This window comes from Camellia sinensis, chromosome 1, assembly GCF_055761805.1.
Source record: "Camellia sinensis isolate YWXY chromosome 1, ASM5576180v1, whole genome shotgun sequence".
NCBI classification, from domain to species: Eukaryota; Viridiplantae; Streptophyta; class Magnoliopsida; order Ericales; family Theaceae; genus Camellia; species Camellia sinensis.
In genome coordinates, this window is record NC_138961.1 from 147823521 (window position 1) to 147842304 (window position 18784).

An 18784-nucleotide genomic window follows, 5' to 3' on the forward strand; every position below is an offset into this window, starting at 1 on the left:
AGAGAGAGATGGTTGTAATTTTTTTTTTAATCTTCCACGTTCTTCCACATTTTTTTTTTCAATTACTAAACCTTATTTGTTTGTCTCAAAATTATATATTTGATTATTACAAAACAAACTTTTTAATTAATTAATAAATGTGTATTTGATTTTGTTGTTAAACCAAATAAAATAAAATAAGATTGAATGTATATTTAGTTTTTGTTGTGAACCTTAAAAAAAATAAAAAAATAAGTTGTTAACATTAAATATATTAAAAAATAAAGAAAAAAAGATTGAAGGTATATTTAGCTAAAACCTTAAAAAACGAAAAAAAATAAAAGTTGTTAACATTAAATATATTAAAAAAGAAAGAAAAAAATTGAAGGTATATTTAGCTTTTGCTGTGAACCTTGAAAAAAAAAATTGTTAACATTAAATATATTAAAAAATAAAGAAAAAATATTGAAGGTATATTTAGCTTTTGTTGTGAACCTTAAAAAAATGTTAACATTAAATATAAAAAAATAAAAATAAAATAAAAATAGGGATTAAAGTGGGTTAGGGAAAATCCAAACCCATTAAGAAATGGGAAGGGTGGTACCCATAAGGAATGGAGAATGGGAAAAATTTATTATAAGGGAATGGGGATGGGAAATTAACATCCACCCTATTAACCCCCATTGCCATCCCTAATACCAATGTAGTGAGAGTCTGATCTAGTTCTATCTATTCTATTTTTTAAAAATAGTTACCAAAATCACTAATTTGTACCATAATTAGACCTAGATCAGTAGATCCACACAGTTACGCCCATAGAACAACATAAGCATATACGTACATATCTATACCTATAGGCCTCGTTTGTTTGGGGTTATAGGGAAAGAAATTGGGTTTGGTAGTGAGGAGGGGATTGAGAATGGAGTGTTTGTTTTAAGAGATAGGGAAGAGATTAGTAATCCCTTGGTATTAGTAAGGAGGAGGAAGGAGGATTGATAAGGAGGAGGTAGAGATGGTATTAGAAAAATAGTGAGGGGATTAGAAATTTTTTTTTTTTTAAATATAATGTTTAATTTTTTTATATTTTTTTATTTGTTTTATTATTTTATATAAAAATAATTTAACAATTTTTCACTATTAATCCCCTCACTATTAATCCCCTCACTAACAATCCCCTCACTATTAATCCCCTCACTATGAATCCCCTTCATTCTATCTCTGAAAACAAACAAGGCCATATATAAACGATCCATAGGTTATTTACTCCATGTTCCTCTGTTGCAGATCTATACCTATAAGCACTTGATATTTGCTCATCAACATCACTACGGCAACGGCAATAGCGACGACCAATGTCCGGCGTAACAGTTATGGCTCCTACAGCAAGGTCGACCCTGTTGATTTCTGTACAACCAAATCTGAATGAGACGAAACTAAAAAACAAGATCTGTCGAAGAACCAGATCTAAGTAAGGTTGAACCGTCAATGAGCTTGGTTTTACAAACGTCGTGCAAGACACGGGTAAGATGGTCGCAACGGTGACGAGGATGAGCGATAAGTGACTGCAGATGTGGAGAGAGAGAAAGTGTGTGTGTGTGTATGAAAGAGTGTTTTGATGATATTTAACTATGTTGATGATGTCGTTTGCACACCAAAAAAAAATGAATAAAACCAGTAGCAACTACTATTACGAAGTATAGCAATTGAGAGCTAGTGTCAAACTACAAAGACTAGAGCAAACTATTTTTAGTTCAAATATTTCAATTTTGAAAATGGAAAATGAGAAAAATAAACCTTAAGGTCTAGAATTCACTACTGACCTTGTAATTAGGGGTTATTGTATTTAGATTGTAGGAAATCATTGAAAGGGGTATTATTGGTCGGGACACATCACTTAAAAAGATTTGTGTTTTAAAATCAGAAAGTCTCGAATTATCTTCGCTTAGCATGGACCGTCACCACTAAACTAAATTAAACTAAGGTTGATGTATGATCCATCTTACTAAGTATGATTCGTCTAACAATTTTAATACATAAGTAGTAAAAACAATTATATAACTTGCATTCGTGACTAGTGATCACATGATTTGATAAAACATTATTTGTACAAAAATCTAAGTTATATAACAATTGGTCAGAGTCTCATCTTAACCCTAAGATATGAAAATTAGTTATACGTAATAATATTACAACCATTATAAAATATATACATTCTAAACTTTTCGGCTCTCTCTTTCTTTTTTCTTCTCTTTTTCTCCCTCGTAGAGCTTCAGCTCCAATCTCACACTTGAGCTCTCAGTTGCACGCCCCCTTGCTTCCTTTTATATACCCAAACCTGCGTAGCGTAACCAAATAAAAATTAGAGCTGTGATTAGGACCCCCTCATATTCCCAACCCCACCACCCCCACACACACGTGGGGGTTGGTGAGTGGGAGAGAATAAAAGAAAAAAAAAAAAACAATTTCAACCAATCAAAAGGCAAAGGGGGTCGTAGGGGTCTCTTGGAAAGGGGGTCTCACTCTTTTTTGTAAAAATTAAAATATTAATATAATAATATAATATATATCGAATGTTAATTGAGTGGTGGATACATATGGATAGCGTAGGTGCACAGTATTTAACTGTGCACCTTTTTAATATAATAATATATAATATTTAAAATGTACTATTTATATTAATTTTTATACAAACACTTAAAATATATAAAAATACATAAAAAATATGTAAAATTACAAAATAGTAAAGATAAATAGACTAATAAAATGTACTTTAGAGGGCTAAAAATGTAATATTTAGGCTTCAATCACACCCCTAACTTACATTTTTCTAGTCTCTGAGCAAAATAAATTAAAAATAAAATAAAATAAAATAAAATCTATCTATGCAATTTTCGTAGGGAACACGATTGTATTTAGCATATGCAACTAACCTTTGAACCCCTAGGTTACCCCTAGTGAACGAGTTGTAGTCTCTTGAGGGTTTATAGAGAATCTACTCACAAAATTCAGATTTTTTTTAAATTAAAAAAAAAAAACATCTTTTTGTTTTTAATTTGAGCCCGGGTAATCTCTTCAATCCAAATGCTAAATGTTTAGAAAATTATAATTTTTCTATGTTAGAAAAATAATTAGTTAGAGCACAAAGCACTAGCAATCATTAGGAATACGACATTTATTTCTAAACTCGGTATGTGTGATTTTTTTATTTTATTTTTTTAATTTACACAGATACGTCCTCAACTTCAAAATGAAACACGGGCTCAAAATTTCCATCTGAAGCATGTTTTGACTCAATTCTAACTAGTTTACTCCCAACAAATGAAACACTCTGAAATGACTCAGCTCACTAGTGTATGTATGTGAGAAAAGAAAATTATTTTTATCAAAATGAAAATTTCTCACATTTAACAATGAAAAACGCTGTATAGAAAAAGTAAGTATAGCCTCATGATAAGAAAGCTGAAAATAATTAAATTATGCCACTTTGTCATATGAAAAATCATACAAATCCCAAGATCAATTAGGGCTTTATTTTTGGTTGTAATGTTAGGTCAAAGGGATTTACAAAATTGGGTTAAGGGTTAAAAAACAGGTGTCTAATAAATGAATTAAACAAACACGACATATGTAGAACATTGTTTCACTGTAACGCCTCGAAACCAATACAATAAGCCATCCACAACGATAAGTAAATAACAATATAAATCAGAGTATAATATCCTTCCATTACATAAGATTTAGTTGTACAAAGGAGTGACCCATGTGAATATATATTCATAAGTCCTAAACCTGAATCTATACAATGTGTCAACAATAAAGATATGAAATAGAAGTTAAACAAACAACTAAAATGCCCTGAAGGTTACAATTTTCCAAGACTATACTTGGTTATATCAAAATGAATTTAAATCTAATAAACGTAAAGCCATAGGCTTGTACAAAACAATAACAAGTAAACAAAATGAAGCTTTTGCTCCAATTCTCCCAACCTACCGTCCTAGCGGAGGCATCTCGCCAACACCCGAAAATGGTTTTCCCATATAGAATGAGCCAAAACCCAGTAGAAATAATCCAACACAATGTATGAATCTTAACAAAGATATAAGGTTTTATGCATATGCAATGCTCATGACCAAAACGTTTCATTTCTCTTTCCAAAACCAAGCGAGTCCAGTTTATATCACAATCCATCATTTATTTCCTTTACATTAGAAAACAAGGCTATGAATCATAACTCTGGGAATCTCAAGATACACCATTTTACGGATATTTCATCCGCGAGAAATCGTCAAATGGCACCTATGTAAACATAGTGTATCCAAGCATTACTATTGCCATTTTACGGATATTTCATTCGCGGAAAACCAGCACCCATGTATACGTGTGTTTTTCAGGACTTTCGCCCCGGATACACCGGCCAACTTAATTCAATGAAATACATCCCCTTCTCAGATTCACCTATTTTTCTCTAATTACGTTATACATGTACAATGTATCAAGATGTGACAATACTCAATGCAAATGAATGAGAAAATTAGTTTTAATTCACCTAATCCTTATGCAATTTTTACAACAATCATAGATATCCTCCATCGATAGCCCAAAACAGATATTTCTAAACAGATATAAAATCTCCAATACAGATAAACTTTTCAAATTTCAAGATGTGAGTGATAATACATATCCAACTCTACCATCCATATCAATACCCATCCAATTTCACATTTCCAACACCAATTCCATTTATTTATACAAAACAAATATTTGAGACATGTAAGGCAAAACCCTTTTTTTCCCTTCCAAAATCCATTTCAAGTATCAAAATCAGTAATTTTATCACAATTCAACCTCATTTCCAATCCCACAATTATTTTTAATACATTCATTTGAAAATCTCTTTTCTGATTTTAAGCCAAAACCCTAGATTTGTTCAAAATTCTCCAAAATCACAAGATTGTTTTATAAAAAAACAAATGGCTAAGTCAAAACTAATAAAAGAGTGTAGAGAATCCATACCTCAAAGCTAAAAGACGAGATAAACACGAATGAAACTCAGATGAAGCCGAAACTCAACTCTATTGGGATGAAAACGAAATTCTAGGTGAGCTCTACCATTTTTAACAAAGGGAGTAAGGTAAAAAAATCACTAGATCTAGGTGTATTTGTAGAGAGAGAGTGAGTTTTAGAGAGAGAGGGTCTTAACTTAGGGTTTTGAAATGTTTTAGAAAGAGAGAGAGAGAGAGATGAAAAAGTGATGTAAAATGGCCTGTTTACGAACTGATATATGTGCAATTCGCTCGAGCACAATATGTGTCGCTCGAGCGACCAAACACAATAAGTTGTTCCGCTCGAGTGTAAGAAGCTTCGCTCGAGCGCAGAATACACACTTCCAATAGTTTTGCAGACAGAATCGTCGCTCGAGTGCAAGAAGCATCGCTCGAACGAATAATACAAACTCCTAGTATTTTTACAGACCTGCAAAAGTATTTGAGTTTCACAAAGACTGTTCGAGCGCAAGAAGTGTTGCTCGAGCAAATGAACAAATATCTGGGCAACACAAGTTTGAAAAATAAGTCACCAACCTGTTCTAAATATTATCAACGCAATCCAATAGCCAAATTCAAGGAGGGAAAAGATGAATAAGACATGAACAACAATACAAAACAATTAAACCCGAATCCAGAATATCAAATAAGTCAGGTCTTAAACCATAATCGCTATATTCATTAACCCGCCATTTTAACTCATTTTTTACATGTGATTCATAACCATCTTAAATACTCTCCATGTTATCAAAAAAATTTCTCTCTTTTTTTAATTTTTTTTTCTATTTTTATAACATTGGAGTAAATACAATTTTTTTTATTTTATTTTATTTATTTATTTATTTATTTATTTGATAATCTCCTTATTCCGCTCACTAGATAGCTTCCTCCCAAAATAACAAATAAAATCCATTCTTGAGACACCAGAGGAAATAGCTAAATAAATATAAACTTTTGTATAATCTCAAAGGGCTAACAAGGGATAATTGAAACAAGAATGCTTTTATTTTTATTTTTTTAATAAGGCTCAAACAAGGAAAGATGACCTAAAATCAATTTTCAAAATATAGCATGATTTATATGTTTCAAGGATATTTTTTTGACTAATTTGAAAGAATAAAGAGACTAACAACAACATAATGAGCTATCAAAAAAAAAAAATTAAGAGTTAATGTCAAATAACCCTCCCAAAATAATGATAGGCTCAAAATCTCACACGGGTTATAGTCTCCGCATTAGACATCAAGATTTTCAAAGGTTGTGTCCCAAAATCAGTCAAGTAATATCTGTGTAGTGACGTGCACGTGATCTAATCAAGTATGAAATAAATAAATATTATAATGAGAAATAGTGCAACGAACTAAGACAAAATTATAATCCTAAGATAACAAAATTACATCTAAACTTAATTGCTTCACACACAGAATGAAGAAGAAACAATATAATCATCACTTAAAAAAAATCGAAAAATATTATACACAACAAGAAAAAAATATAAAAAAGTTTTTTGTTTTTTAAATAAAAACACATGAAACAAAATAAAAGTAAAAATAAAAGTAAAGCATAGATTTCAAATGAAAATGGTCTTTTAGAACCAGATTCCAAGACTTATTGTAATAAAGTTTCTTAGTAAAAATTGTTAATTGCGTCCTTACCGTAACACGTCTCAAACAAAATTACTTTTGTTTTACTCAGCTATTTCCAAAGTAAAGTTTGTTAGATCTTTCACCATATAGAAACATTATCTACAAAAGGATTAGAAACTAAACACAAATATACACAAAATTTATTATTATTATTATTTTATTTATTTATTTTCCCGCTTTGTTGAAGCATGCGTGCTATCTCCTCCTCCTTTTTCTTCTTCGCCTAGCCTTTCTCTTTGCCGAAACATAGAGCGTCACGTCTGAATTCACAAATTGAACGACAGCGGCGCCAATACATCTGACCTCGATCGTCTCCCGCCGCTCTCCGTTTGTCCTCTTATCCTTCTTCTTTTTCGTCTTCCTCTTCTTAAAGCCAGCCTCTACAAAGGAAATAACAGAGTGAGTATCTACCAAAATCTGTCCATCCCAGCCCAAATTTTTTTCTTTTCTTTTCTGACATGGCCTATTCTTGACCTCTTGCTCTCTTTCCTGATCTAAATGAAATTCTAGAGGAAGTACGTGATATTGCAGGCTTAGACCCTCATTGGAAATCCCCAGCCCCCACTTTTAACCCCGTAGTGCCACCGGACCAATTATTGGCAACCAAATCTGACATGGATGTTAATTCGCACACCCTAAACATGTGTATAGAGGCCATGACTTCAGTGTCAAATGTGTCTTGTTGATTACAAAGTTAAATGAATGAAGTGTAGCGGCTAACTGAACTGAAATAATAATTTGAGAAAGGGAGAGAGAGAATAGAGAGAGAGAGACAATTGTTATGTTTGTCTGTAAAATGTATTACGAATTACAAAGAGAATGCACTCTCTTTTTATAGAGAGAAAGATAGTGCATTGTATGCCAAAGACCACCGAAAACATAAGGCCTAAATCTAAAGGAATAAAGCTAAAGTTAAAGTTAATAATTATACGCTATTAACAATTATGCACTAGACAATGATACACTAAACAATTATGCACTATACTATTAACAATTATGCACTAGACAATTATACACTAAACAATTATGCACTAGACAATGATACACTAAACAATTATACACTAACATCCCCCCGCAAACTCAAGGAGGGAAAGCATCAACCAAGTTGGGTTTGGAAACAAGGTCATTGAAGCGGCCAGGAGGATGAGCCTTAGTGAAAATATCAGCGGGTTGATCGACGGAAGCAATAGGGAGAAGATGAACAGTACCACAGGTAACATGCTGGCGAATGAAATGACAATCAATCTCAATATGTTTGGTGCGATCATGAAAAACATCATTGTGAGCAATCTGAATGGCACTCTGATTGTCACAATAGAGAGGGGTAGGATCAGAAGAAGAAACACCCATATCAGCAAGGAGCCAGCGAAGCCAGAGAAGTTCTTGAGTAGTATCAGCAAGAGCGCGGTATTCAGCTTCGGTGCTAGAGCGGGCAGTGAGGGTTTGTTTTTTGCTACGCCAAGCAAGAAGAGAATCCCCTAAGAAGAAGCAAAATCCCGTAGTGGAGCGTCGATCCGTAGGATCCCCCAGCCCAATCAGCATCGGAGAAAGCACGCAGTTCAAGAGAGGAGGAAGCAGAGAAGTGAAGGCCATGGAACAGAGTGCCTTTGAGGTAACGAAGGATGCGGAGTAGAGCAGTATAGTGGGGAGTGCGAGGAGCCGACATGTACTGACTGACAATGTGAACAGCATAGGCAATGTCAGGACGAGTTACTGTGAGATAGACAAGGCTGCCGACGAGTTGGCGATAAAGAGTAGCATCAGAGAGAAGAGTCCCATCAAGAGGAGTGAGACGAATCTGAGGATCAACTGGTGTAGAGGTAGTTTTGCAATCAGTAAGACCATCACGAGCCAGAAGATCGGATGCATATTTGGCCTGGGATAAATAGGAACCAGTAGAATCATGAGAGACTTCAAGGCCTAAGAAGTAGTTAAGAGTACCAAGGTCCTTCATCTCAAACTGGCGGTGGAGAAACTGTTTGAGGTGAAGAATACCAGCTTCATCATTACCAGTGATAATCATATCATCCACATATAGAAGAAGAAGAGTGGTACCATGAGAAGTAGTCCGTATAAAAAGAGCAGAGTCATAGGAGCTAGAGGTGAACCCGAAGTCATGAATGGTAGAACTGAACGTAGCAAACCAAGCACGAGGTGCTTGCTTGAGGCCATAGAGAGCACGCTGGAGTTTGCAAACCTGATGAGGGGGAAAAGTGGACCCAGGTGGAGGTTGCATGTAAACCTCCTCAAGAAGATGACCATTGAGGAAAGCATTTTTGACATCCATCTGAAAGAGCCCCTAGTGGCGAGCAGCAGCAACAGCAAGTAAACTGCGGACAGAGGTGAGCCGAGCAACAGGAGAGAATGTTTCCTCATAATCAATACCATATTCCTGGTTAAAACCCTTGGCAACAAAACGAGCTTTGTAGCGTTCAATAGAGCCATCAGAATGTGTTTTGATTTTGTAAACCCATTTGCAGCCAATGGCAGTTTTGCCAGGAGGAAGATCAACAAGATCCCAAGTATGAGCTTTGTCCAAGGCCTGGAGTTCATCGGTCATAGCTTGCTGCCAAAGAGGATTAGTACAAGCCTCACGATAGGAGGTAGGTTCATAAGTAGAGAAGGCAGCAGATCCAACAATATAATCACGAAGATGGAGAGGAGGTTGAGTTACTCGGTGTGGTCGACCCGTAGGAGGATCGGTGGGAGGAAGAACCGGTGGAGAAGGAGGTGTGGCAAGAAGAGGTAGACCTTCAGGGAGAGTAGGCTGGACAGGATCAGGAGTGAGCACGGGCGTCTCGATGGAGGAGGAACCTGTATCAAAATCAGCAGAGAAAAGATCTATGGAAGGATTAGTAAATAGTACAGTAGTGGAAAGTGCGGGTAAGTGAAAGGAGGATAGCGAGGAAAACATTAGGTGCTCCCAGAAAACGACATGGCGGGAGATACGAAGACGTTTAGAGAGAGGATCCCAACAACGAAAGCCTTTATGTTCAATTCCATACCCAAGAAAGCAACAAAGACGAGAACGAGGTTCAAGCTTGGTGTGTTCATGGGATTGAAGTAGAACAAAGCAGGCAGAGCTAAAAACCCGAAGATTGGCGTAAGGAGGGGGAGTGCCATGCAGATGTTCAAAGGGAGTTTGATTATGGATGACAGGGGAAGGAGCACAGTTGATAGTGTAAACAGCAGTGAGGGCAGCTTCCCCCCAAAAGTTTTCAGGGCAGGAAGAAGAGAGAATGAGAGCGCGAGTAGTGTCAAGGATATGCCTATGTTTCCGTTCAGCGCGGCCATTTTGCTGGGACGTGCCAGCACAAGAACGATGGGGCAGTGTACCATGATGCTGAAGAAATGAAAGGAAATCGGAATCCCGATATTCCATAGCATTGTCAGAGCGAAAAATTTTGATGGCTTTGGAGAATTGGGTGTGGACCATTTGGGCAAATCTATAATAAATGTGTTTAAGTTCAGACCTATTTTTCATGAGAAACAACCAAGTAAACCGGGAAAAATCATCAATAAAAACAACAAAATAGCGGGATCCCCCCATAGTAGTAGTAGGGGAAGGCCCCCAAATATCTGAATGTATAAGATCAAAAGGTGCAAGGGAAACAGACGCACTTTTATTAAATGATAAAGCAGGTTGTTTGGCAAGTTGACAGGGGATACAATCGAAATTATCAGGAATGACATGACCCAACTGTCCACTAGAAACCAAAGACCTCAAGCGATTAACAGAAATATGCCCTAAACGACAATGCCAAAGATGAAAGGGAGATAATGATGAAGTAGATGTAGGAGCAGCAATCTGAGGAGAGGCAGGAACATGGAGGTGAATGAGTTCATAGAGACGTCCATGCTTACGGCCGATCACAATAGTCTGCTCTGTCTGAGGGTCCTGTACCAAACAATCAGTAGCAGAAAATGTGACAGTTAGACCAAGTTCACACAATTGACCAATGGAAATAAGGTTTAAGGTAAGAGCAGGGATATGATAAACTTGAGGGATAGATAAAGAAGGGGTGGAAACAGTACCAACATGACGGACAGACATGAGGGAACCATCAGCAGTATGTATTGAGGGAATATGAGGAGATGAAGAGAAGGAAGAAAAGATAGTAGAACTGGAGGTCGTATGATTACAACAGGCAGAGTCAAAATACCAAGAAGAGTTACCTGGGATTACAGACAAAGCAGTAGGAGGAGGTGTACCAGATGGGGAGAGAAGTTGTTTGAGCATGTCCTCTACATCCGTCGGAGAAAAGCGAGGGGTAGATGGAGCAGGTGACTCAGAAAACCCCGCAGAGGTGGCAGCATCAGTGTGAGGAGACTGATTCCCGGAAGCAGCAGCAGCAGTGTGATGAGACTGATTCCTAGAAGCAGTAGTAGTAGTGTGATGAGACTGATTCCCGAAACGATGAAAGCTTCCCCGGGAAGAGCCACCGCGAGAGGAGTGGCTATTGGACGATGAGCGGGATGGATTGCGAAAACAATCCTGTTGCAGATGACCAGGACCAAGTTTGTTGCAGTAGCGGCAGGATCTGACGGGGCAATTGACTAGGAGATGGGTTGAAGGAAGGCCCCGATTCTGACAATAGAGGCAAGCAGTGGTCCGTTGGGTAAATGATGGCCGGTACGGAGGAGTGGCAAGAACAGAGTCCACATGATGAGTTTGAAGAGTACCGAGACGCGTCTCCTCTGATAGCAACTCAGAAATTGCTTGTTCAAGAGTGGGCAATGGATGACGATGAAGCAGAGAGGCACGTACGGGCTCAAAAGAGGTAGTAAGAGCCATAAGAAAGTGCACCAATCTTTGCTGGTTGCGATAGATAGTAAATAAAACAGCATCTTCAGGGGTATGCCAAGTTGGTTCTGAAAGAGCAAGCTGATCCCAAACAGAGTACATTTGAGAGAGGAAGTCATTAATGGACTGAGTGGATTCTTGGCGCATGCGGTGAAGTTGGTTCTGAAGTTGATATTGGTGGGCAAGACCAGTAGTCTGGTATCGTTCTTTCAAGAAATCCCAGATGTCTTTTGCAGGAGTAGTTACTGAGTCAAGCTGAAAACGACCAAACTGAAGACTGATAGAGGTAACAGAGGTATTACGAAACCAGGTAATGATTTGATAATTCTTACTATCCCATTCCTCAAGTCGGTCTTCAAATGTGGCAGTAGGAACAGTAGTCTCATTAGTGTCATTGTCTTTCACCAGTTTAGTCACATCCCCGGTGACAATTCGCCAGAGCTTCTTTCCTTTGAGGAAGGAGGACATTGCTTGGGCCCACAGAACATAGTTTGAACCATTCAAAATAACGGAAATAGGATGGGAGGCATCATGACGATCCATAATACTAGTTGAATAGGGTTTAAAGTAATAGGATAGACCTGTAGGAGCAAAATTAGGTAAAACAGAGTGTACCAGTGAGTCCGGAAGGTCGAAAATAGTCAGGAAAGGTATGCTGAACAGAGATGATGTCAGCAAGATGTCAGCGGCGCACGTTAGTAGAGTGCAGGAAGGAACACGTTAGCAGGAAGCGGTGGTGCACGATAGCGGTCAGGCGCAGACGCGGCGCACGGTAGTGGTTTCGGCGCACGCGGGTGCACAGTAGTGAAACGGCGCACGAGGGGCGCACAGTAGCAGGCGCGGCGTATGGTCTGACGTCAACCGCGGGTCGTGTGGGCGCGTGTGGGCGCGTGTCAGAAGTGACAAACAACTGATGGCGCGTTCAGGCGCGTGTGAGAGTGGTGGCGGAAATGGTGATGCGCAGTGGACAACGGAAGCGCGTGTGGGCGCGTGGAAGGTTTCCTGAGGCCGGGCTTGGTGCCGTTGGAATCGTGAGGAAATTCCGAGTGGTTTGATGTAGTGCCGCTGTGTATGGGACTAAACACCAAAATTACAAATTGCCAGAAATGTAACACTGGGCTCTGATACCATGAAATAATAATTTGAGAAAGGGAGAGAGAGAATAGAGAGAGAGAGAGACAATTGTTATGTTTGTCTGTAAAATGTATTATGAATTACAAAGAGAATGCACTCTCTTTTTATAGAGAGAAAGATAGTGCATTGTATGCCAAAGACCACCGAAAACATAAGGCCTAAATCTAAAGGAATAAAGCTAAAGTTAAAGTTAATAATTATACGCTATTAACAATTATGCACTAGACAATGATACACTAAACAATTATGCACTATACTATTAACAATTATGCACTAGACAATTATACACTAAACAATTATGCACTAGACAATGATACACTAAACAATTATACACTAACATGAACAACTCGCCCTTTTTCAGGGTATGTATCAAGATGTTCGAAGGGATTACAGTCAACCAAAGAAACAAAATAAGGAACTGAAGAGAAGAACAACAATTATGGCCAAGAACTTGGCGCCCTGGTGTTCCTCGTTCGATAGCTAACAAGGAGCAATCTCCTTTGCAAACCCTGCAAATACGAAGGCGGGGCCTTCGAGGGCGTCACCAGAATCAATTTCAAGGCGAGGTGATCGGCAGTAGAGTCGAGTGGTGAGGCTACCTACAAATGAGATCGGCTTTTGACCTTTGCCGTCGAGACGTTGTCGAAATCTGAGATAAACTTCTTCTTTTTTTTTCTTTTTCCTTTTCTTTTTTTCTATGTGTTTTTTTATTTTTATTTTCTATATTTGTGTTGTGTTTGCGTTTTTTTTTAATGTAAAATAAAATTCCGTTGAATGAAAAATAAAATTGTGTTAAATGTAAAATAAAACAAAAATAAACATAAAAATATACCAAGAAAACAAAACTATTTATTTATTGTTTTGTTTTTCAAACACATTCGAAAGTATAAATATAAATAAAAAAATACACAAATAAATAAATGCAAACCAAACCCTTCCCCAAACTTAATTATCCTCAATGACACATACCACAAAGGAACAACCAAATTAATTATAGGGAAGAAATCAAAATAATAAAAAAAAAAAGAAAAAAAAACGATATTAGTAAAAGAATCTATCCTTATCATACTCGATTATAGGGAGGTTACTCCAAAGGTTTCCAGTCGACTGAAAAATGCCCTAGTGACATTCCCTAGGTGTATGAACTATGCTAGGTTGGTCTTCCAGTACCAGACATTTCGTCTCTTTGGTATACTGGTTTTGCAATGCCAATGACAAGCCATACAACACCAAACCACATTAAGTTGAGGGAGACACTTCCCTAATGGAATAAGAACCAAGCCTATTTGAAGTAGGAGCTCAAGTATTTTCTTTTAAACCAAAATATCTACACGGTGGGACATATGCTAAACACAAGATCAGACCATTAATTGCCTCTAATGCAACGTTAAGTTTAACGCCTTTAGGGTGCCGTAAGCTCACTCAGAAAACTCAGGGGAGGACTATTAGGTTCATTACTTTTCTCTGATGAATTTTTAATTTGACTACCCTGCTCACCCACTTTTTCATTGGTCTCATTTGTTCGGTTTGGTAGTTCTTGACCACTCCTAAGAGTCATGATAGCTTAGATTTTCTGTATGTTATTGCCATTAGATGATTCCACCCCATACTGCCCCTTTGGATTTTTGACTGGTTGACTAAGCAATTGTCCTTCATCTCTCTTACTCAAGAGGTGTTGGCCAGTAGGCCAATTTGAATCTCAAGTTTTGAAATGGATTAGGAATGAGAATGGACAAGTTGGCTTGTAGACTGTAAGAGTTATAACACTATTTCTTCAAAGGTTGAGGGTGTGTTTGGTTTGCTTTTAAGAGAGTGATTTTCAAAAAAAAAATAGGAAGAGAGTTTAGAAAATTTTTTGGTTTATTTGGTTATATATTTTGAAAGTAATTTTGGAGTTTGGGATGATTTGATATTTTGTTATAATTGAGTAGATGTGTGTGGAAGAAAAAGTGATTGAGAATGAGAGAGGAGAGAGAAAAAGTGATTGATTAATATGTAAGAGAGATAAAGTAATTTTGGAAATTTTCTGAGAAAAACCACAAACCAAACAAATTTTGGAAAAAATGTTCAAAAACAACTCTCTCAAAAGCAAACCAAACAAGCCCTAAATTTTTCTAAGGAGGATATTGGTATGACTGTTGAGACACAAGCTAGTAGAAAGATGGATTGGCAGAATTTCAGAAATTCTGCCTTGGTGGAGGCGGAACAAAGGAATTTCCTTATGGTTGTGAGCGACAAGAAAAATTTGAATGGTTTCTCTATCCTGGATTATAGGTATTTGAGAACGGATCATTAACGGGCTTAGAGAAACCTTCAATCGCATTGACATGCTTTGGAATTGACTCAGGACACTAAGGTGCTAATAGGCACTCGGTTGCACAGTGGATAGGACTTAAAACAAATTATGCAAGCCTCTTGGTATGGCGGTTGTGCTGGTTGTGAAAAAATGTGTCCTACTGCTAACAGTTGGTCCATTTTTCTAGACAATATTTCGCCTTTTTGAGCAATATATGCAATATGACCTACCTTATATAGACCACCTCGCTTCATACCACTTAGGTTTGGATTGCTTCTCATGTTGAGAGACAGATGCATGGTGGAAAGAATTTTCACTTAGATTTTCAAATAACTCCCATACTTGTACATCACTCTTAGTCATAAACGTTCCACCACAGGTCGAATTGACCATTTATTTGAATGAGTAAGTAAAACCAGAATAGAAAATGTGAACAAGTTGTCACTGGGGTACTTGATGATGGAGACACTGATGAAGTAAATCCCGAAACCTTTCCCAAGTCTCATGAAAATGCTCACCATCAATTAGAGAAAAATTGGTGATGTAACGCCCTCAAAATAACAACATTAAACCCATCAGATAAGACATGCATTTACATATAAACTAACCACATTCCTTTATTCCTTAGAGTTCCATTACATAAGTATTACATGTTAACATCATAACAAAATGCCCTACGGGCTTACAGCTTTCCAAGTTAACACTTGGTTACAACAAAAGAGTACTAACTCATACACATTAAGCCCTTGGCTTGAAGTTACATGTAATACATCAAAAGTTAAACGACAAAAGTATGTCCGCCACTAGCCTCCCAGCTATGTCCTTGGAGGTGGCATGCTACCTGCACCTGAAAATGATATTCCTATATAGGGTGAGCCACAGCCCAGTAGAAATACACTAAACCAACCATGAACAATGACTAAAATATTAGCAATTGATAGATGGCCAACACTGATACATTCACATAAATTATACATTTATGTCTTACAACTTATGAGTCTAAGTTACCTTTCATTTTCCCTTTTTCAACAGATAAGCATGCTAGCTCTATCATCATTTCCACAGATATGTATAAAAACTATATCTCACATTCAGATAAGCATAAAAGCTATATCCACATTCTCAACAGATATGTATAACAACAATATCCCACATTCACAGATAAGCATATAAGCTGTATCCACACTTCACAAAGATAAGCATATGAGCTCTATCTTCACTTCTCTAGACAAGCATATGAGCTGTGTCTACGGAGTTTATCCCCTATCTTCTCCCAATACTTATCCGGTTTAGAGGTACATCCCCTATCTTCCCCTAAACCGCGGAGTACATCCCCTATCTCCTCCTCTACACATAACGTATATAAACACATTGGTTCTATATACAATCACCCAATACATACAATTAATGTATTCTATCAACAGTCAAGTTCCATGACACATTTCATTGATTAGTTTCAGTTTACCTAATCATTATACATTGTCTACAACAATCACGACTATCCTCCACCGATAGCCCAAAGCATTTATTTCTAAACAGAAAATAAATGCACAAATGGATATTCAATCAACATTTCATTTCCTCATTTCTCACCAATTAATTATCCCAATTAATTAAACAATGTAATTAGGCCATTTTCCATAATTACCATTTCAACCCTTAGGTCCCATTTCCATCAATGAATTAACATCTATTCCATTTTTCCATGCCAAACATGCATCTAGGTTTATTATGAATAAAACCCCAACTTTTGTAAAATTACACAAAAGCCCCAAATTTTCACAAAATTACCAAACCAAGCCCAACATCTCAAAATACCAAAATTTAAAGACAAAACCTATAGAGAGGAGTAGGATATCCCTACCTCAAATTCGGAGTCCCAAGGGAGAAGACGACAAAACCCAACGTGCTCCAAAACCCGTGATTTTCATATTAAAATGAAGCCCTCGACGATCAACAACTTTTTTGTAAAGGCCAAAGATGAGCAAACCACTCTTACTAGATCAAAACCTAGAGAGAAGGTAGAGTCTAGAGTGAGAGGCTCAACAATGGTGTTTTTGGAAAAGTATGAGAGAGAAGAGAAAGTGAAAAAGTGATTTGAAGAGTCACAAATTCGGGACTTTAACCCAGGTCTCCGCTCGAGCGTAAAACACCCCGCTCGAGCGGCCACTCACAGACTTCCGCTCGAGCGGCCAACCGCCCGCTCAAGCGCAGAATGCACTCGCCCAGCACTTTTGCAAAACCAGGCCTCCGCTCGAGCTCCCAACCCTACGCTCGAGCGGCCACTCACACAGATCCGCTCGAGCGGCCAACTCCACGCTCGAGCGTACAACACTGCACAACAAATACTGGATGGGTGTATTACCCGCTCGAGCGCCAACACCTCCGCTCGAGCGTACAGGCCAAAAATCTGGGCAACTAGTTTTGGTTTCTAAACTCAACCAACCTGAAACAAATCCGCCCATCACATCCTATAACCCAAATACGGAGTAAAAAGGATGTAAACAAGATAATAATCAATGACCAACATCCACGGACACATGTCCGGATCTCTGTACAACAAGGATAAACCCGGGATCGCTATAACCTCCCCCCCTTAAAGAATTTCGTCCCCGAAATTAAGCACAAGTTTTCAAAAACAAGTTTTCCTTCATTTTAGACAATGTTACAATTTAACATTCAACAATTCGACCCATTACCGGTCATCCCATCCCTGTAACAAGAGACCTATCACAATATGTAAACAACATATGTATTTTCAACATGCATCAACATTATGCACTATCTTTCCAATTTCAACAATATATTCAACACATATAGTGTCACATTCAACTTCCATATAAGGCAAGTTCCAAAACATACTCCCAATAACCAAAACATTTTCAATGTTTCACAACTTAAGACATATATAAAAGCTCTTAAGTTCAACAAAATGTAAAATTTAAATACAAGATTACATATCAACAAACAAGTCCGGATATTTCTCTCGGACTTCCAACTCACGTTCCCAAGTGGCTTCCTCCACTCCGTGATGTTTCCACAAGACTTTCACCAAAGGAATGGTCTTGCCACGCAGGACCTGATCCCGCCTATCCAAGACCCGTACCGGTCTCTCCTCATACGAGGCATCCTCATCTACCTCTAAATCAGTCCAATCCAACACATGTGATGGATCTGGCTCATACTTCCGAAGCATACTCACATGAAACACGTCATGCACTCCGGACAACTGCGGTGGTAAGGCCAATCGATAAGCAACCTCACCAATCCTCTCAAGGATCTCAAAAGGACCAATAAACCGAGGGGATAACTTCCCACTCTTCCCAAACCTCATCAGGCCTCGTCTAGGTGATATCTTCAGAAAGACATGATCACCTACCTCAAACGCCAAAGGCCTCCTCCTACGGTTGGCATAACTCTTTTGTCGACTCTAGGCTGTAACAAGCCTTCTACGGATAAGCTCAACTTTCTCCGTCGTCTCCCTAACCAACTCCGGACCCAACAAAGGTGTATCACCCACCTCGGCCCAACAAACTGGAGACCTACACGGTCGGCCATACAAGGCCTCAAACGGTGCCATACCGATGCTAGACTGAAAACTGTTGTTGTAGGCAAACTCTACCAATGGCAAGTGCCTCTCCCACGTCCCACTGAAATCAAGGACACAACCCCGAAGCATATCCTCGAGGATCTGAATAGTACGCTCGGACTGCCCGTTAGTCTGAGGATGATAAGCCGTACTAAAGGTCAACTTAGTGCCCAAGGCACTCTGCAAACTCTGCCACAACCTAGCAGTAAAACGAGGATCTCTATCTGAGACGATCGTCACTGGGACCCCGTGCAATCTCACTATGTCCCGAATATACAAGCCGGCAAGATG

At 38.1% G+C, this 18784-nt stretch overlaps 1 non-coding gene across 1 annotated transcript; it reads left to right on the top strand.

Annotated features, from left to right (window-relative positions):
- Positions 1 to 15355: 15355 nt before the first annotated feature.
- Positions 15356 to 15463, top strand: LOC145806416 (small nucleolar RNA R71). Its single transcript, XR_014349509.1, has one exon. It is a non-coding gene; the product is annotated as a small nucleolar RNA R71 (small nucleolar RNA).
- The last annotated feature ends 3321 nt before the right edge of the window (positions 15464 to 18784 follow it).